The sequence below is a fragment of the Lepisosteus platostomus genome, chromosome 23, assembly GCF_059453375.1.
Source record: "Lepisosteus platostomus isolate fLepPlt1 chromosome 23, fLepPlt1.hap1, whole genome shotgun sequence".
NCBI lineage: Eukaryota > Metazoa > Chordata > Actinopteri > Semionotiformes > Lepisosteidae > Lepisosteus > Lepisosteus platostomus.
Window position 1 is genome coordinate 13,967,614 of NC_142633.1, and position 20,602 is coordinate 13,988,215.

At 39.1% G+C, this 20,602-nt stretch overlaps 1 long non-coding RNA gene across 4 annotated transcripts in view; it reads left to right on the forward strand.

Moving 5' to 3' along the window:
- The window catches only part of LOC148642121 (uncharacterized), a 71,396-nt gene that overhangs the window by 49,851 nt on the left and 943 nt on the right, over window positions 1–20,602 (forward strand). For all 4 annotated transcript variants that reach the window (XR_015929652.1, XR_015929654.1, XR_015929655.1 and 1 more), the window contains 2 exons: window positions 19,082–19,246; window positions 20,396–20,482. This is a non-coding gene — a long non-coding RNA (uncharacterized LOC148642121). The remainder of the gene's footprint in view (window positions 1–19,081; window positions 19,247–20,395; window positions 20,483–20,602) is intronic.

A 20,602-nucleotide genomic window follows, 5' to 3' on the forward strand; every position in this document is an offset into this window, starting at 1 on the left:
AAGACATGATGGTTTCTTTGGTGACATGAATCTTGAGGGCACTGTATATTGATTCCTGTCATGCTACACGTTGCGGATAACCTTTTGTTTTTCCCTCTCTCAAACCTTGTCAATTGCTTTTTATATCCTACTAATCTTCAAGTTCTTCTTGTGTAGCAGTGTCAAGGAACATGGAGGGGTGAGGTGCATAGGGTTTGAATAATCATGTAGGCTATATTGAATTAAAATCCTTCTCTTACACATTCATTTGATTCCATATGTTTGCAAAGGAAATTTGTCTTCAGGAAATTAAACAAAATGGCAATTACTGGCAAAGTCATGTGACACATTATCAGAAAGCCAGTGCAGGAAGGGCCCCATATGCCATTTCACTTATTTTAATTGGATTGCTTTTGAACCCTGTTTATGTAGCGTGCCTTAATTTCATTGAAAATTAAGCGCTTATACATTAAAATCTGTGTCATATTGGCAGGTTAGATTCCTTACATGAGTAAATTTATTAGGTTGTCGACCTCTTTCATGATCGCAGGAAAAAGCCAGATAGAGCTAGCAATGGGAGATGAGAGTTAATCAATTAACAAGCAAAGAAAAAAATAGATATAAAACAGCCTTCTCATATTCTACTTTTTTTCAGGTGGTTGACTTGTCCAAGTTGCTTTTTTTTCAGTAAATCCTGGGACATTGTAAGACATGCAACAGAAGCTGTTCTTTTGAGAGAACCCCCTCCAACCGGACAAACCTGACTGCTGTCATGCTCTGAACAGTCACTTAAACATTTGTGAGCTGGGCAGTCAGAACAGGGCAGTGTATGTGTATGGGGGAGCATAAGTCCACCTTTTAAATCATGATTTAGAAATGGCTTACAGGGCTGCAGCTACAGTTGAAACAATTTGACCATGAAAATGTAGAGAATGTTCATGCTGTGATGGGCAGGTAAGATACAAAAGAAAAAAAAACCCTACAATTATTCCATGGTGCTCTATTTTACAGGTTATCCTTCTCCAGCCGGAGGCTAGCAGACAGAGGTCTGCTTTCTATCATTGTTATCACAGGGTCATCCATGTAAAGCACTGCTAATGCATTTTTGGAAACAGGTAGTCATATGCCCTGCAGGCAACAAACCCTCACACTGACAATTTCCACATTACAAGAAGTACATTAATCATGTTGAGCTTGGGCACCATCACTGTTCACCTTGTGCTCTGCCTGACAGGTTAAAAAGACCAAGATGAAGCGTAATTTATGCATGCTAGACAGTGGTTCACCATGGCTGCTGAGCTCTTACATCTAACATATACTCATAGCAATCTTTGAAAAGCAATGAAACTCTATATCTTATATTTTATTAGATCATATAATATGCTCATATGCATGAATATGTCTTTGCTACCAAGTGCTCTTGTTAAAATAGAATTTACCTTTTCTTTTTTAAAGTGAAGCCATTTGATTAGGCCTTTGTTGTAACAGGTGATTTCAACAAAATGTTGTAGTTTAAAATGGGGGGTAGGAGCACATCATTAGAATCCTAATTTCATGTTTATGCAGCAACATTGCACTACTACATTACCACTTTTCCACTTTTCACTTTTCATCTTCAGTCTTTATTGATCCTGTGATGGATGAAGGCCTTCACAAGACTCTGACAAACATTTCTCTTCAGCTACTCTCATCCATCTCTCTCCTGTGGATCTGCTCTCTTGCCATCTTATAAGTATCGTTTTTTGGTTTCCTTGGATGGAGATGTACAAGCACACACATTTCTACACTTGTGACCATCCTGATTGATTATATTTTGATTTTTATGCACTGTTCTCTACCCTGCCAAAATTTAACCCTACATACAAACAATACTTGGACCTTCAATTTTTTAAGAAGGCACCATATGGTTTGGATTTCTGAAGACCATCTCGCTGGTCCTTATATGCTTGTTTCTCAGGAGTTATGATCTTTTCTGACATTTTGTCAGAATTGGCAAACAAATTAACACCCTGGCCTCTCTCTGCTTTTAAATGCCATTGACAATAGGCCATGCCTTCCTGTCCCATCTCTTGAAAGTCCACGCAATTAATTCTGTTCAGGCTGTTGGCCTGGATTGTAAGCTAACTAGGATGAAGGGAAGAAAAGCAATATTTAATTTTAGCTGTAGTGCAGGTTCACATTCCTGCTAAAGTGCTTAAAAGTGAAGCAGCACAGCTCGTTTATAGAAAAGTTCATTGTTTGTGGGGCTTTTTCTATCAAGCTGACAAAGCCTCTAGACTCATGGAAGAATGCGAAGATGTGCTGTAGTCACAATGGACACACATGCCCCCAAATAAACAAAAAAAAGCACAGAGAAGTGTCACCACTTAGACAAACAGGTTTTGTGTTCTTTCAGACAACAAGCTCAACAGACAAGTTGTATTTGAATGAGACTTTGCTCCCTGCCTGTTGCTCATGTAGCAGATTTGAGTCTTTTTAAAGTAAAGAAAACCCACCTGCTGAAGAAAGGATTATCTAGTCCTCATCTTGGAAAGAGGGCTAGCTTGCAAATAATGTCTTATAAGACGTACAGGTATGGAAAGCTCACATTTAACCATCCTTTTGTTATTCTCCAATCAGAGGAATATTATAATATCTTCAGCAATGTAGAAAGAATCCTTAGGGAAATTTTCAGTTCCTTCTTCTGCCATAAGTATTGCTGCTGGGCTTCCAGAATAACTGTGTTTTCAGAGACCAAGGTGTTCAGTGATGTTTGCTGTCCTGTGCATCACGTGTTTAGAATTAGTCCTTTTTTGGGAAGAAAAAACAAATGGTTGTTTTCGGGATGAATTCTTTTTTTTCTGGGTAGATGAGCTCAAATTGCCATTTGTATAAGAATAAAGATATTTTTGGATGTTTTAAAATGTAACCACATAGTGGACCAAATGGTTTCCAAGCAATGGACAGTGTAACAATGTTTTCAGACCCGGTAGCTTGAAATGATGAATGCGCTTTTGCAAGGCCAGCAAAACATGTGTTTGACTGTGGTTCATGGGCTGCATATTGGATGTATTTTTGTGGTTCAGAGCTTTTCAAAGCCTTCTTTGACCGCTCTCCCTTTTAACCTTTGCTGTCTGCTGTCCATTTGCTCATCCTGTCCTCCTGGAGGATTTCAGTGGTCGCTGTAAATTTTTTTTCTTACTTTATTGAGTTCTTGATGGTTCTGGTGATGGACTAAATTGAACTTACTTAATAACACGAAGTGCATCTTTCAGCCTTCCTGAGTAATGCATGTTAACCTGTGACCTGGGCACAGAAGGATCTCAACAGCAGCAGCAGACAGGTTGTCACGGATCACCAGGGGGGATGACAGTGAGCCAGTGATAAATGACAGGCACTGATTTCTTTAGAAACCTTGTTCTGCCTCCATAATAATCGGGACCAAACTGTGGAACACAGAGGACTCAAAACTGGTTTCATCTGGACACAGCTTGCTTCTTTTAAATGTCTTAACAGAGTGAGGTTTCTTCTTTTTTCCTTCAATGCCACATAAGAAAAAAAAATCAATTTCTTTGGCAACAAATGTAAGCCACAATGCCAGAAGTGCTACACAGCAAAGAAAACAGCTATTTCCACTCAAAGGCAATGATTCTTCGGTTTCAAGATGTGACTATCACTTGCAGAACTAGGGATAGTCAAAAAAGGAAAGCCAACTGAAATTAATATTGACTATTTTGAACAGGGTTTCTTTGTTCCCTTTCTTAAAATATAATATCAAAGGGCTCCATTGTTACATACTGTATCAACTAAGACCATATGTCTTTACACGATATGTCATAATATGTCATATTATGTCTGCCCTTTCCACAAATGTATTATAGTAAATGGAAATCAGAATAGATGAACTAATGGTTATTTTGGAGGGCTTACTGCTATCAGCAGAAAAACCCAGCAAGCCCTTTCATAACTACCCAGGCACTGAGTGAACCAAAAGCATTCTACTTTCATGCTTTTGTATAGAAATTGAAGGCACCTCTATCTTATTTTATTTTCCTGCATGTTACAATTCCAAGAACATTTGTATCAACTCTAATACACCAGATTAACAACATATGCAGGACTTGCGATCGGGAAAACAAAAATCCTTTGCAGTTTAACTGTAAAATATGTGTAAAATGAGAAAAAAATGGACCTTGCTGATTCGCAGTACTTATCATTTCTGTACCCTTTAACAAGCCAAGATATTAATAGGGCTTGTATAGAAGAATGTTCCATCAACTGCTCCACTAAAGGCAAGGCCTGGAGGTTCTCCTAAATGAAGTGTATAATCCAATTCATATCACTGGTGAAATCACTGTAATGAGGCCCAGACAGATGTATCTTTACCCGTTTCTATGGTTTCCATGACTGGCATGTGCTGAAAGTCTGACCTTAGCAATTAACACTGAAAGACTATGTCTGGAGCAAGAATGAACCGCGATTTGTACTGAAAGCAAAGCAGGGAAAGAGAAAAAGAGGGAGGCATGAGCAGTTAATGTTGTCCTAAAAGCAAAAGCTGGAATACTGAGGTTGAGCTAGTCACAGGAATGCAGGTGCTAATGACTGCTTGTGTCAGGAACTGGCTGCTTATCCCTAACTTCTTGGTGCCTCAAGGTAAATAGATACTATCCTTGACATGTTCATTGCAGGATCCTGTCACTGCCACACCTGCAGTTTCTGTCCCTTTTATGCTGGTTAGAATTGACAAAATTTACCAAGGGTGGGAAAGGAATGCATGAGTGAAATGAATGAATTTTAGCCCAAGTGAATTTATTGTTCACCATCAGCCAGAACTGATGTTGCATTAACAGTGCCAGGACACTGTTTCGGTGTCATGAACATGCCTTTCAAGGCACCCACTGATATACAGTGCTGAGACTCCAACAAAAAAAGGATATTTTTAGTCATATAGAATAATGACTTCTGTAGGTTCTCTTTCTGCCAAAGTTGTTGGAATACTAACTTGAAATAGATACAATCCAAGATCCCCCGAGGCTAATAGAGAAGTCCACTTTGCCCTCTTTTCTTAGATTTCAGTCCTTCAAGAAAAGTGTCCATCATCTGGTTTCTAATGCAGTGAGTGATCTCAAATGAGAATCTGAAATCAATTGGTTCTTGACCTTCCCTGAATTTTGGGGGTAAATTGGATTCTTTAGATCTTCTTGCAGAGCTTGTCTCCTGAGATCATATCAGAACTCTGCATTCTCAACAATGAAAACTCTAAAATACCCTCTTTGCAGCAATCAACCCATGCAGTTACAGACTTTTAACAAACTTTTTATTATTTAACATTTATTAGTCTTTCGGGAACATTAGAAATACATTTGTCAACAGAACAATAGAGCAAGAAAAGAGAAGAAAGTTTTTAAAATGCAGTGAATAAATAAATGTTATTTTTCTACCATCTAATGGGAATGATAATGGATTCCAAAGAATATAAATATCTTAACAGCTGAATATTATAATGTAGTCATAAATTAGTCATTTGTGAACCTTGGATTTGTACAAAATATTTGCATTTTAAAGGGATGTGTGTCTTTTTTAAATGACGTAAAGTGAAATAAAACATTATGACACTATAACTAGTTTTAGGTACGTAAACTTCTGTACAGTATGTTTGCTATGCTACATTTTATAATTTCAACACTGGAAAATGTCTTTAATAATCATTTTTCTCTATGAGTGTTTGCATTACCATGAAGATAACTGAAGGATTGAGGTTTACTTTTTAAAACTGGGTTCTTTGCCCTTTTTTGGCAATATTGCTATTTATCCTAAACTCAGGTGTACCTGTAATGTTCAGAGTGGGTTGGAACACTAAATCAAACTCCTGTACAACTCTTTATCAAAGCTTATTATTCTGTCAGAATAACTTGGATATATACAAAGTCATCTCCATTGTGAAGGTTTTTTTTGCGTGGGTTTGTTTGAGATTTTGCTACCTACGCCTAAAATGAGAGAAAAGGTTCCCTGAACTCTCTGAATTGCTCGTGTAGAAGAAATATCTGTCCTTCCAGTAAATATTCTCTAAATATGTCCAACCTGGGAATCTAGTAATGTCAGTCAGGCAAGTGAAAGCCAAGGTAGCATTGCACAACATGTAATTATGACATGTTCTTTTCTGTTTTTCTGTTTTTTTTCCTCAGCTCTGTTTTCTTTTCAACAAATCACTGTTACCTTTCACTCAGCAATACATAGGGGGTTATTTATGGTTTTCATTGGCACCGTTGTTATATATTGCTGTACAAATTCAGATCAGAGTTTTAGTGTTTTCAAGAATACGGTTTCCTGTTTCCTATTGCATAAAAGGAACAGCCAATATCAGGCCTCCCCATGCTAGTGTACATTTCATATTCTCTTAAGCTGCAGAGCTGGCTTCCTGATAAGACCCAGTCTACAGGAGTGACCATCACTCTACTGGAGTGTAATACTGGCTCCAAAGATTGACCTCAGCTTTCTTAGCATTTCAGCAACTAGCTGGTTCTGGTGTGGAACTTCACAGGTGCTGTTTACCTTTTACTCTTTAATTCCTTTGGCATTTGTTGCTAAGCACATTTATCCATTCCTGTCATTCTCTTCTGTTGTTTATGAAGGTGATCAAGTTTATTTGTTCTGCAGAACATGCATTAGCTATATCTCTCACCTCTGAATAAGCAGAGCTGGTAGTTTTCTTGGATGGCACACAAATGCCTGAAATGGTTTCACCTGACAATGCTAAAGCCTGGGATTACAAACAATGTAAATAAACCAACTTGGCCTCCAGACAAGACAGAAGCTGTAATTATGCATTAACATGCAATCCCAGGTGCCTTTTAATGGATTCTTTTGTGTTCAGAAAGCACTGGTATTAATATATTGAACAGCATTAAAACCTTCATGAAATTAAAACAACAATAAAATAAAACTGTGCTCTCAGTTTTTCAATTCACAGATATTTCAGTGGTTCATTTCACTGTAGTATGTAGTATGAGTATCAACTTACCATTTTAATACAGGAAAGTCTCCAGATAACTTCAACAAGAGGATCCCTTTTGTAGAATTATATTAGGTTTTTACATCTTTTCCTCACAGAGGATATGGCATATTTCACATTTCACCACTTGTGCCAAATCCAAACCAGTCACATATTCATATGTAATTGATATGTACTGTATGTATTAGCCTATCTGTAGCAGTGTCCTTAAATGTGAGATTGCAACCTCCCATTCAAGTGGAAAAATTATTTTTAAAAATAATTATTGGTTTATATTTTAAAAGGCAGAAAAACATGTGCTCTCCCACCTATACTTCTTTATTCACATTCCAAATGATTTAGGCTCCTATTGCTGCTCCCAAAATGACTTGCTGTAGCTTGAGTCTATCACTGTGACACCAGTTTAGTAAGCTACTCTGGGTTATGTAGCCCATGCATTCACAATGCTGTTTAATATGTTTCAGATCATTGCATTTGATGTTATCATTGGGAAGTTATTTAATTTTGTTTTGTACACCACAGTAGAATAGAAGTAACTGCAGATAAAGATCAGCATATCAGCATACTGCACATACAGATTTGTATACATTGAAGGAAGCATTCAGCTCTTGCGGAATGTGTTAATATGATCTGAACAGAATCTGTTGCTGCAGTATACAACTTAGATGAAGTCTCTGGTGTTCACATTTTCACATGAACCACTTGGATTGCATGAGTTCTGCTTCTGCGTGTGTTTAAAATCTTCATAGTAGCGGGTGGACACCAGCTCAGAGCTCGTAGGCTGGCAGAGGCAGAGGGAGGTGGGTGAAGTGTCTTCAAGGTAAAAGGCACTATTTCCTGGCACTTGGAGCTGTGCGTGTCTGTGTGCTTGTGGGGGAGTGTGGGTGTGCAGGGAGGCTGGGGATTAATCATTATTGCACTGGCCTTAGTCTTGCTGGGCAAACGTTGGCAAGGTTCCAGCCTGCCGAGCTCTGACGTGGTGGCTGATTCTGTTGAAAAAAAGAACAATCTGTACAAATGAGCTCCCAGGGTTGAGAGAAAAACATTGCATTGCAAAGAAATTTTAATGCCCTCTGCAAAACAGTTTCTAATACGTGTAAAACAAAAGAGCTTTATTTTTCTATTTACGTTGAAAACACTGTGTTTAGAACTGTTGAAATTATTTTATCAGTCACATCCTTAATCATGTATTTATTGACAGGGTTCTAGTGTGTCATGCCACGTGTATGTGCGACTGTCCCTCTTTTCCAAAAAAAAAATTTGAATAATAAGATTGAGGCCAATAAGTTTAATCATCCAGAATGTGGGTTGTTCAATTTTGTGGTGAAAATCTGTTCTGAAATCAAATAATTAATAGGCAAATAAATGAAAAATAGACAAAAAGCACAGTAAAAGTAAGGACTAATGAACCAAATTGTTCAAATCAAATGCATTCAGTAAAAGCCCTATAACATACTTAGCTCTGTCAGGTTCTACCTATGCAACAGGTGTACTTCACCTTTCAAAACAGCGATATGAATTACACTATAAAAATCACAGTGACTGGCTTTTTTTTTTTACTGTATGACATTCCATTACTTTATTAATTTTTCCTAAACCCACAGAAGACATAGAGAAAGACATACAGTACATACATAATAAATAAAAGAAGAAAACCCGACTTGTTTTGTTTTCTTTCCCAGGAAAGTATAAATAATAAATACAGTAACATCACCCCCTACTCCCTCACACTAAATAAATAAAAATCTATCAATTCCCTGTGAAGTGAAAAAGGGGTCATTAGCTGAGCTGTGAAATGCATTCAAAGATATGTGGAGAATCAAGATGTCACTCACTCAGGTTAATTAGAGAGGAGCTGGGAGTGTGCACGTGTGACAGTGGAAACAGAGTGACTGACATCCTTTCATATATGCTGTAACGGCCTTTCAAAACCAGAATTCTACCTTGTTAAGTTAGTTACAAGGGCCTATTCTTGACGGAGTAAAGAAAATCATAGCCTTTGATACATATTTTAATAGGCCCCTGCAGCTCAGATATGTTGCACAGTATTTTTTTTTTATTTCTTCGCTGTTTTATCGAACTGTATTCTCATTGCTCCCTCCTTCCTTCAGCTGCTGCATCCTTCCAACCAGCTTCCTGCCCCCGTTTCCTGCACTTTTAAGAAAGTGGACTTCCTCACGAAAGTCGAGTTCAGAAAGTAGTCCCAGCATTCTGAAAAAAATGGCAAAAACAAAAGTGTTAGAATTTCATTCACGTAAGAAGAAAGCTTGCTGGAAATGGAAAAATCGGAGTACAGTTGGAAAATATGATATAGGGCCTCAGATTTAGGGAGTGCCCCACTGAACTTCACAAAAGTATCGATAAACACTGTTTGGGACTGAAATTATACAAATTTCCAATAAATTCAAAGTTGTGAATGTATTGTTTTTGAAGTCCAATCTTGTGGTTTCAAACAGACGAAATCCTAAAAAAGGTTGCTGTTTCTGAAGGAGTTTTGACCTCCTTTGGTTTATGCTACACTCTTTAGCAGACCGTCCTATAGTAGAGTCTCAGGTTGCTCTTCTAAACCAAAGCTGTTTTTTTATTTGCTTTTCCTAAATGACAATTTCCTAAATATCACTTCTGTTAGAGGTGAATTTACAGTACAGGTTTTATTAAACTTGTAACTGCCTCATAGGGAAATACAATGTGGATCATTCTCATCCTGTCCGTTATGAATATGATAAAGTTGTGCTCTTACTTATTTGACACCAGATAGCTTCCTTCCAAGTTCTGTCCTGTAAGTATTACTGCAGACATGTAAGGAACATGATCCAGAAGCAGTATCCTAAGGCAGATTCACATCCAGAAGCTTTGGAAGACCTTACCAAGTTCAGAATTGTGATGTGTTCTCAGGGGGTGGAATTTTTAAATTCTCCCCTGTGGCCATTTGTGCCATCATAGGTACAGCACCTGGGACTATGTGATGTTGAAAACATTGTATTTCAGGTTGCCCTGGATTAATTTGCTTGAGGTGTTCATCAGCCCTGAACACCTGTGTCTGTTTACACTCTTGTGGTCGAGGAGACTTCTAGCACAATCACAAAAGCTCTGACTAATGCAGACCCCGAGACCTTAATTTGTGGTTTCATATGTAATTAATATTTTCCCCAAACAGAAGTATGATTGCACCCCTAGAGGGGATCATTTCAAAGTATTTTAAGTTTACTTTAGGGACCTCAGTGGCATTAAAGAGTGAAATGGTTGCAATGCCACAGAAAGCACTTTAATGTGCTATGTGAAGACATTTTTGGAACGTTAGTCTTTATATTTATAAGTCATGCAGGCTTAAATTTCCACTTTTCTGCTCAAGTGCAGAACTTGCAGCTTGCTGTAGTGAATACAGTATTGTAAGGTATCAAAATGAGAGTGAAAGCACATGTGCAGTACACCTCAAACACAACGAAAGAATGAATTGTGTTTTTTATAAATAAGAAATGTCTTATTGAATGTTAAGTTAAAGAAAAAGCCGGCAGCGCAGTGGTTAGCGTTGCTTCTGGGAAAATTGTGAGTGTGTGTGTTTCTGTGTCTGTGTTGTTGTGCGCCCTGTGATGGTAAGGGTGTACACTGCCTTGCGCCCGTTACTTGCTGGGATAAGGTCCAGCCCCATCGCTACCCTGAATTGGAAGAAGCAGTTAGAAAATGGATGGATGGATTCAGATTCAGGGATTTTTACTCTTGCTGCTGTCCACAGAACGGTTGGTTATGCGGCTAAGCCTTATTCAAAAAACCCTGCTGAAATTGTGGAGGTGGAATTGTGTGCACAGGATCCTGCCTAGAGGTTAGTACCCATTCCAGACAGTTTTAAAACTGCCATTAATCAGTGCCTTTTGATCGCCTAATGTTTTTGCTGAGTGATAAATCCAATATATTCTCCAGCAGTAGTATATTTCCACATTGATTTTTATTATGATGAGCAATTACAATGTTAATGTGGAACACTTTTACAGGTAACCATGTGACCCATTCTGGAATGACTGCCAGAAATCTATTACAGTCGGCTCACTTAATTATGAGCTGATTTATTATTTATCTAAGGCATTATTTATTTATGCTGTATGATGGTGATTACATAGTAAACTTTATACTTTGAAAACCTAGAATTTTAGCTTTTCTTTCCTTTGTGAAGGAAAATAAGGAATCTATTTCAATTCATTTGACAGCGTTACTACCAGCTGCAGTAAGTTTCAGCTTTCTGTTTATCGCATATAGTTTAGGAGTTAATTATATCAAACATAACAATAAAGTAACACGATGATTCATTTTAGAGGAATATGATCAAGAAATGCAGATGCCTTGTGTCATTGAAAATGACCTCAAGACACCCCTTTCTGTTGGATGAGTCAAGCAGGTCTGAACAGGCACTGAAGAATGGGACAGGTACACCTCCTTAGTTCCTGTATTCATTAAAGCAGTAAAACTAGCAATCCTCCAACGAGGTCCGCTACTTTCTCCCCCAGAATTCCAAGCAAACCCCCCACACACACTCCTCCTTATCTGTGGTTTTGTGTCCAAATCCCAGAGATTTTCACGCATTTCTTCTCCAGTGCTAGTCCCACATTTGTTTCATGGCACAAGCAGGAGGCATGCTGAGACCACCCAGCCAGGGGACATTTCATGCCACCTCGCTGTTCATTAGACTGGCACTGATTCCTGAGCTTCAGTTCGCACAGTCTGCCTCCCCCCTCCCCTTCCCAGCCCTCAGCCCTACAGCCTGCTCTTCCTAGGTGGAAACAGGCAGGGCAGCGAGGTGTCTGCCTGTCACATTGACAATGGAGCGAGGAAATTACATTTGGCTGGTTTGTAAAACATTGCCTTTGTGTATGAATCCGTGATGATTTTCACAGTTGGATGGGGCGGCTGTCCTTTTCTTTAATTTTTCGTACTTGAAGTAATTTTCCCTTGAGCTTGTTTTTCGCCTATTGTGGAGCTAAGCAGTGGGATTCTGTTTCTGTGGGAGATTTTTGTCCTTTCTGCAGGTTACAGTCAGCAGCTGAACGACAAGCCCCTCAGCTCATTTCACATGGGGTTGCGTGAGCTTCAATGAATCCTCGCCATCAGAGGTGAAAGGTGACTGTGTTTTCCTGCACCACTGGTCATGATAGGTGACTTGTGCTGTCAATGGGAGCAGGGGGTCAAAGGTCACTCCATCAGTGAATGCTTGTCTGATGCTACGTCTTTTTGTGAGAAAATGAAACTGAAGTCTTCTGTAATGCGCTTGACCAGCAGGAAAAGCCAGCGGGAATATTTATCTTTGTACACTGGTCCTGTTAACTGGAGAAGGTTTGTTTACTGTACTTCAAACCACACTTCATTGGTGCTGCATATTATGGGGGAAACAACTTCCATGTTTGATTGTACCCAAAGAGATGAACAAACAGTATAGCTTGACTTGGATCACAAACAGAGAGAAGTGTCAGGAGATTAAAATGCTATGAATTTGATGAATGCACTGCTTTGAGGGATCAGCTGAAATTTTAAAATTACTTGACACACATACTTTGTCAGACCAATATCAGCTGTGAGAACGAAAATGCTGATTTATTGAGCTAGAAAAATTCTAGCATGATGTCATCTTAACACTAGGCAGACACAGTTTGCCTTGGAATATAATTTAATAAGGATCAAATGAAATTCAATATTCACTTATACCTAAGCTTTTTGTGGGAGCACTCTGAAGTGTTGTGGTGTTACAGGAAATGCTGAGCTGTATTTCACTGTAGAGCTAAGTGAGGGACCGAGAGAACAAAGCAATGATTTTCTTTCACCATCTTACACTGCTAGTACCCAATTAGGCCTCACTGTTTTACTGGTTTTGCTCTTTTCTTGTGGGGCAAGGGGGAGGTTTACAAATAACATAAACTGAGTGGCACTGATGTGGAGTCTGTAAAAATAGTCCACTCAGAACATCACAGTTCCTTTGCAATGGAGAAGTATGAAAGCATCATGGCTTTTGAGGAACAGAGGCTAATAAAAATTCCATTACACTATGCAACACAGCTGTGATGCCTTTGTTTGCTTTGACTCTGCTGCCAAGACTTACTTTACTTACGATGGCATCACCCGGTTCTCATCATCATTAACACTCCCGGAAATTTCACTATTTCCACTTTTCCTACTCTCTTCCTTTGACTCTCTTCATACCAAGCAGATGTTAAAAGGAGCCAGCCAAAATCATAGGGGCGAGTCTTACTTTTTCCAGGCACAACACTGACCTTGGCAGTTCACACTGAGCCCCTTTTCCTGCCAGAGAGAGACGATTGAAGGGTACTTTCTCAGCCACTTGTCTGACGAATTTGTAAAAGCACTATTGTTGTTTTTATATCAAATGTCCACAGTAATGACTGATGTAGAAGGAGCATGTCAGGGCAACATTCTAAATGAAATGTATTCTGTAGCCAATATACTCATTAGTTTACTCATTACTAATTATATTATCATCATCATTATTAGTAATGGTAATAGTAGCAGCATTTGAGCAGATTCTTAATTTGCTAGTAATAAATCTGGTCATTTCAGTTTCAATAATTTAAACCACATGGTAAAACTAGCTCTCATCTGAAAGGTCAAGTTGATGAAAGGGACAGCACAGACCCTACCACAGGAAGCGGCCTGGTGCAACAAAGAGGAAAATGGGATTTGTGGATTGAAAGAAGCATCAAATATGATTGTGCATCAAAATAAAGTCTCACAGAAATGTCGAGCCCTCATTTGCCCATGAGCCGACATACAGAAGTAAAATGTTCTTTAAAATCAAATATGTAGAAGACGAAGGGTGTCCTGATTCAGGGTAAACCTTTTTTGAAGAGTTGGGGTATTTTTAGAGGAGACAGCTTTATGCATTGATGAAAGTGTCTTCCCACACTCGATACGCTAATTAGCTCATTCTTTCAGCAGCAGCTCCGAGACGCAACAGATCTGACTGTTCTGGTTTCTGTTTGGCGACTGTCCCTCGCTCAGGTTTTCTAAGCAATGTCAAAATGACAGCAACTTTGTTGTCTGTATTAGTCTGACTTGGCTATGATCCACATACGCTAAGAGGATTATTATACTGGTTGATCATGCTTTACCTTTGTAGTAAGAATAGGGTGAAGTTTTATTTATATTTATCAGCATCCTTCTTCTATTCTGCAGTTTGCACGTTCACCAATGGATAATGTATGTGTAACTAACTCAATTGGCACACAAATATAATATATACTGAGCCCTTAAAGAATGTATTATTTAAAACTGCAAAAAATTTACTTTTGATATTGTCAGGAAAATCCCAATCTTTTTACAACAGATGCACTGACTTGTAATTGAATAGATATGACATAGGTACATTTATTACACTGATTAACATTTGCCATCAACAGGGGATCTGCTGTGAAACTCACAAAGATTAATTGAGGCCAATATAAGCTGAACATGTGTGGTGTTTACTTACACCAGGTTGCAGAAGCTGTCTTGTGGGATTCTGTCCCATTTCATGATAGAGCCTGGGCCATTCGACTGTTCTCTGGCCTCTGAGTTCCAGTTGTCGCACATCATCCCACCTCTTCACACAAATGCTAAACAAGGCTCAAGTCTGGTAATTAGGGCATCTTCAGCCTCACTGTCATTTTTGTATCTTGCAACGAAACCATTGTTAGGCAATCGGCATGAGGACTTGCTGGAAGGGCAGGAGATGATGGTCCCATGATCAGTAGCACCATGCTGTATAGTTGCCAACAAACACTACAAGGGGAGTTTTATAGCATTGTTATAGCCTTGCTCCGAAATTCACACGTGGAATTGTGTTCTGTGTTTCTCTTTCTTTATTTTTATCATTCTTGACATTAACAAGTTGAAATTACTTCGTCCCCAGTGCCCTCTTTACCCTCTCACTAATTTAATGTAGTGATTATGCCACAATCAAATTCACTTGAGTGTATCACTTTAAGTCATAAATGATTGATTAATCAGAATAATCCTGCAAATATTTAGTCATTATAAATTAAAACACACATGCATAAATAGTGGTTCATTTCTTTTGATGTTCACTATAGCTGATTTTATATATATATACACCTGACAATTGACTGCCGCTGAAGAATCAATGCAGTGTAGATTGCGGTCTGATAAACAGCGTTCAGTTGGTATATCAGCAACAAAAGCTCTCTAATTTTTCCCAAAGGAAGCAATGGAGAACTGAAGGTTCAGCTACTTTGTAGACTTCCACACCTTTTAAAAATGTATTTCTAAAGCCATCCCCATAAAGAGCATTGCTGTGGAGTAGGCTTGCTCCCTCCCGCGTGGCCCACAGATAACGGAGCTGTGATATGATCTGGGATTACATCTGTCTGGCCATTGCGGTGACGCCGTGCAGTGTGTGGCGAAGAGTCAGGTTGCTCCCCATTGAGAAGGTCAGCATGTCTGTGGACACCTGGGTCGCACCAGCAGGTGGGGGACTCAGTAAAGGGCAGGTCCCCCTGTGCTTGTTCTGCAGGAGTAGTGTCTGTGCATGGCCCCGTTGTGGCATGCTGGGAGGGAATTAACAGTGGGCCTCCACATAGCAGCCATTCTCTATCAACATCCACCCTGTCAGTGGGGTGTGTATGGGTCACTGAAGCAGGGTCAATAGGAATTGATTTTTCTTTTCTTTTCCTCTCGGATGGAGGAGCTAACTCCATTGTGGGTAAGCCACTTTGCAATGAAGGGGAGAGGCTGATCAGGAGTAAAATCTGTGTCTGCTTTCTCTGAAATTAAGAACCAGGGAATTGTTCATAGCATGGGACTGCATTGAAAACAGTCTGGACACATGGCCTCACACTAAATCCAGACACACTGTATTTATTTGTTCACACAGCAAAAAAACAGTGTAAGGAAAATGAATGAAAGGTAACACTGTGCCCAATGCCCAAAATCATTTTACCTCTATTCCACCAAAGCTGTCTGTAATGTGGAGGTATAGGCCTGCATTCAGCAGAGCCTTCTTGGGTGAGAAAAAGGGGTTTACTTTCTCAGAGAACAGAGAAAGAAACCAAAACACACAGGTCAGTTTAAAGTAAACTAAATTATTTATTAACAACATATAAATCCTTAGAATTGCCTTTTTCAAATGTCACTATGAAAAATAAGTTTTTTAATGATTTATGGCTGTTCTTTACTGTAAATCTTTTCATCATATTATAGCTGAAGGACAGATTATGACCGTTTGGTTTAAGCTCATCTGTCTGTGCCACTTGGCACCCCACACTGGCTCATTTTCTCCCTGCGTTGAGCTGCAGACGCAGTGAGGGATAAGAGGATGGGAGATCTAATCTGAGCCAGGCAGACAGTAATCCTGGTTCACTGACCACCTGTAAGCGTGAGCAGAGAAGATCACAAGTGGATTCGAAAGTCCTTTAGGGCATTAACAGAGTCAGTACAGGAACACGAAGACAGAGGGCACGGCAAATGGAAATGCTGAAAGCAAGAGGCCATTTTAATGAAGCCACCAGCCCAGCTTTTTTCAAGAAGCAGCTGGATGAGATCCACAGATCAATAAGCTACTAGCTGCCAAATAGGCTAGTAACTATTCTTATGATCACGTTTTAAACACAGCCACAATCACTCGACTGGACTTCACGGAACTGCAGGCCGTTATTATGTCAAAAACGCAGAAGCCGAAGTTAATGGCAATACATTCTCCGCGTACCACACAGTGCATGAAGATGTATTCGTTCAGGGGGTCGGATCTATGGGGTATGTCACCCACAGGATTGAATCAAGTCAGTCTGCCTACATGTTTGTCTTTCAGAGGCAGCATAATGAAAATCTGCATTTATCCACTTACTTCTTTAATGCTCTGTGGCAAAGAAGCTCAGAACGGCTTTGCATGTTGGGCCTCCATTGGCAATTCCTTCTGTTTGAGTCAAGAAACGGAAAGCTAACAAGGTCTCTTTTTTATGTTTGCCTACGCTTGTTCATGGTTACCCTCTGCTTATTGCATACAGTATTCAGTAATCTTGAGATTTTTCCAGTTTTACATTTACAACTTGCCACAAGCTAAAAATCTCTTTGTGTGCAGTTTTCACACAGGGAACAGCATGTGAAAAGGTAGAAATGTGTGTGTGTGTTAAACATAAGTTTAAATTCTATTGAAAATACAACAGGAAAACCAGCCCTTCAAATTCACATTTCAGAAGACATTGTCTTTATATACCCAGGAAACTCAGGAAGATCATTTGCATGATTTGCATTGTGGAGTGGTGGGCTGAAACGCTCACTGGAAAATGGTAAACCATATCAAATTCTCAGGTCTGAATGGAGAAGGAGAGCACTAAGTCCCTCAATTTGGAAATATGTTATTGAAAATGAAATAAGGAAGAGAAAAAGAGGTGACAGTCGAGCGCCAGTTCTCTGTCTGAAGAGATAACTGCAGGCAGATTTTCCCTTCCATGTGACGTTTCGTAATTGGGTCATTCAGTAGCCTGCTTGCTGGAGAGGAGTTAAGTGCTCTGTTTGATGTGAATCTTCACAGTTGATGTTGATGTGGGGGCACGGAAACAGGCTCTGTCAGAGCAGATGCACAGGGAATTATGGTCTGAAGCAGGTCAGACAAGCTGTCGACTAAGCCAACCTGAGCTGCGTTGAAATCCGTGTGGCTTAAGCTGGAAGAGAGGGAGGAATGAAAAACACGTGAAAATCACACGGAGTGAGCCAGACACTTTTCCAAGATGAAACTCGGCCTATGGAAAACAAGCATTTGGTCCTGACATTCTCATCAAAGGTCGTTATTAAAACCTTACTGTAAACGAAATGTTATGGTATTTTCAGTATTTTCCTGTTCTTATAAATACAGTAAGATGTTCCTCTGCAATCTCTTCAGTTCATATAATGCTATTATTATCAATGCATTTTTGATTTTCTAGGTTTTTATTTAGGTTTAGTTTAGGTTGCAAAACTGAGATTTTCGGGGGTTCCATATTTTACTTTTCTCTTCTCAAGAAGCCAAGCTTTCCTGTCATCAGGTGGAGGTGTTGGCTGACGTTTCACGTAAAATGTTTTCAGCTAATGCCAAGATTCCCTGTGCTGAGAATTGTAAAGTGAATGGAAGGGAGGCCAGAGTTTTCCAAGCAATGCTAGAGTTGGATGCAACTGAGTTGCCAAAGGTGTCCTCAACTCATTCCAAAGCATATGTCAAAAGGAATGTAGGACCACAAATTGGGTCGAGAAGGTTTGTTGAGTTTTTGGTCATAATCCGTTTTGTTTAGGCCTCTTGGCTGAGGGCAACCTCCTGGCCATTGGACGATGAAGGAGGGATGAAGAAGATGAATTTGAAGGAGAAAAGGGTATTGCGTATAGTATACGTAGCTTATACCCAAAGTAGGCTCCACAGCCTGTGTCTTCTTTCATTGTGTTTTCTTTCTTCTCTGTTCAGCATGGAATAAACTTATTACTTGTTCCTTTACATGTAGAATGTACATTTGTAAATGTAGGAAATAATGCCAGGAATGATTCTAATTTAGGGCAGATTAGGAGAATTGAAATAGGATGTTGTCATCCCTCTTGTACTTTCATTGCAAACTCTGTTTATTATCATATTATTTCACTTAAATTTTATTAAATGCTTTTACTGTGTTTGATAGAGCATTAGGCTTATGCAAAACATTACAGATTTAAATGTATATTTCAAATAACTGCAGGTTCCTGACTCAATTTTCAAATACAGAACCAGTGACTGAAAACTATTCTTATTGTGTTTGTTGTGAAGGCACTGCATTACGCCTTTGCAACCATGTACTAGATGGTGGCTTTCAGTTGGCCTGAGCCTTCGTTTTCACGTTCATGTATTGGTTTCGGAATTTGTGATTATAGGTGGGTAGAAGTCTGCATTTAATCTAATCTTAGCCTAATCACGTGCATATGAATTCTTCATGAGATGAGACACAGAAGAAATAATCACCAGGCCATCAATCCACATGAGTTTAAGGCTTGTCTTTGATATTGCTTACTAAAAACCATTTCCCAACTGACATGCATTGTACACTGTGGTAAGATTTAATTGATTTTAGGAGAGATGTTATATACAAGGAACAGCTAACAGTGTCCTTTTCCCTTTTTCAGTGTGTTTTCTGTAGGAGTCAAATGGAGTTGAGTCCATTGCTCACTGAGGAGTTGGAGAAGGACAGAAGCAATGTACTGTATCTCTGTGTTTCGGTTATTGACTGCAGGCTTGAACAATGCAACCTCGATGTTCCCATAGCGACTGTAATATAAAACTGCTCTCAGGTGATTTTTTCCACTTTGTTGCCATTTAAGACACATGTATGTCATCAAGTTAATTTTATGTTATAATAGGAGACATGCATCTATATGTCTTTTTTAAATAGATCTTCTGTACTGTAGTATGTAATTTTCAGTAGTTCAGTCAACTCGACCAAACCAGACAAGAAATATAAAGGGATAATGCACTTAATATTTTGGCATAAATTCACCTAACTGAGGAAATGGCAGTCCCAGCTGAAGACAGTCAGAGCAGTCACAACCCCCAGAAGGAACTATTGGACCAATATTGTGATAGTTCGAATATAGAACTATTGTAATTGGAACGAGTTGGTTCAGCAGCCAATTTTCGCAGGAATGTGAGAATGGAGAAACGAGGAGGTGGACTACAGCATGGTGTGAATGAGAAGACCGCATGATGCAGGCTAGAGTGTTGTTTGATCAAGTAGATTCAATAACACAAGTCAGCAAACAGGTGGCAGTACAACCACCCTAGCCCACTTGAGACTGGAAGTCAAATGGCTGCATAATTGGAGTTCCAGGGATGGTGAATGACATCAGGAGGAAAGCATGGCAGGAGGAGAGGGCTGGTAGATGAAGATGATGACTTCCACAAAACCTTGACTCATTGGGGATTTGGATGTAGTGTTGGCAAGTCCATCTCAGGTTGTGCTGCAGCATACTCATACCACAGAGGAGTTGTTTGCTAAACAGGTGCTGCATATTGGTGCCTTTCTGTGATTTTCACCAGTCATCTTGAAGAAACATGACAGGAAAAATCACATCATCACCTGTGGCCAATTAACTCTTTCATAAGTGAGGTAATTTAGTCAGTAACGGAAGTGTATTATAGTCAGTGGTGAATGAAAATTATGCCAAAAAAACATTGAATCCATTTCCGAAATCTGTAGACTTTGTTTTTCTAAATCAATATCCCAAAACTGTGTGCTTTGGTTTTTCAAAAAAGACATATAAATAAACCAATTTTTAATGAGATTTGTTGAACAGACCAAAAGGGCATGTATACTGACTGGGATTTTATAAAAAAAAATCACCAGGTGAAATTTTTTTATCATTTACTAGCAATCAGACTGTACAGTATTGATGAGCACAGGGTCTTCCACATTTTTCTAGTCATGTATTCTTTGTTTCCAGTTAGGTTTCCATTGGTGGTGATGGAGGGGAGTCCCCATTACCTGTAAAGCGCTTTGAGTGGAGTGTCCAGAAAAGCGCTATATAAGTGTAAGCAATTATTATTATTATTTATTATTAATTAATTAGGAGTTCAGAATCTTTTATTTTCTGTTTTCATTTATGTTTGTAATGCCTTTCATGATATCTCTGAATTTGGTACAACGAAGG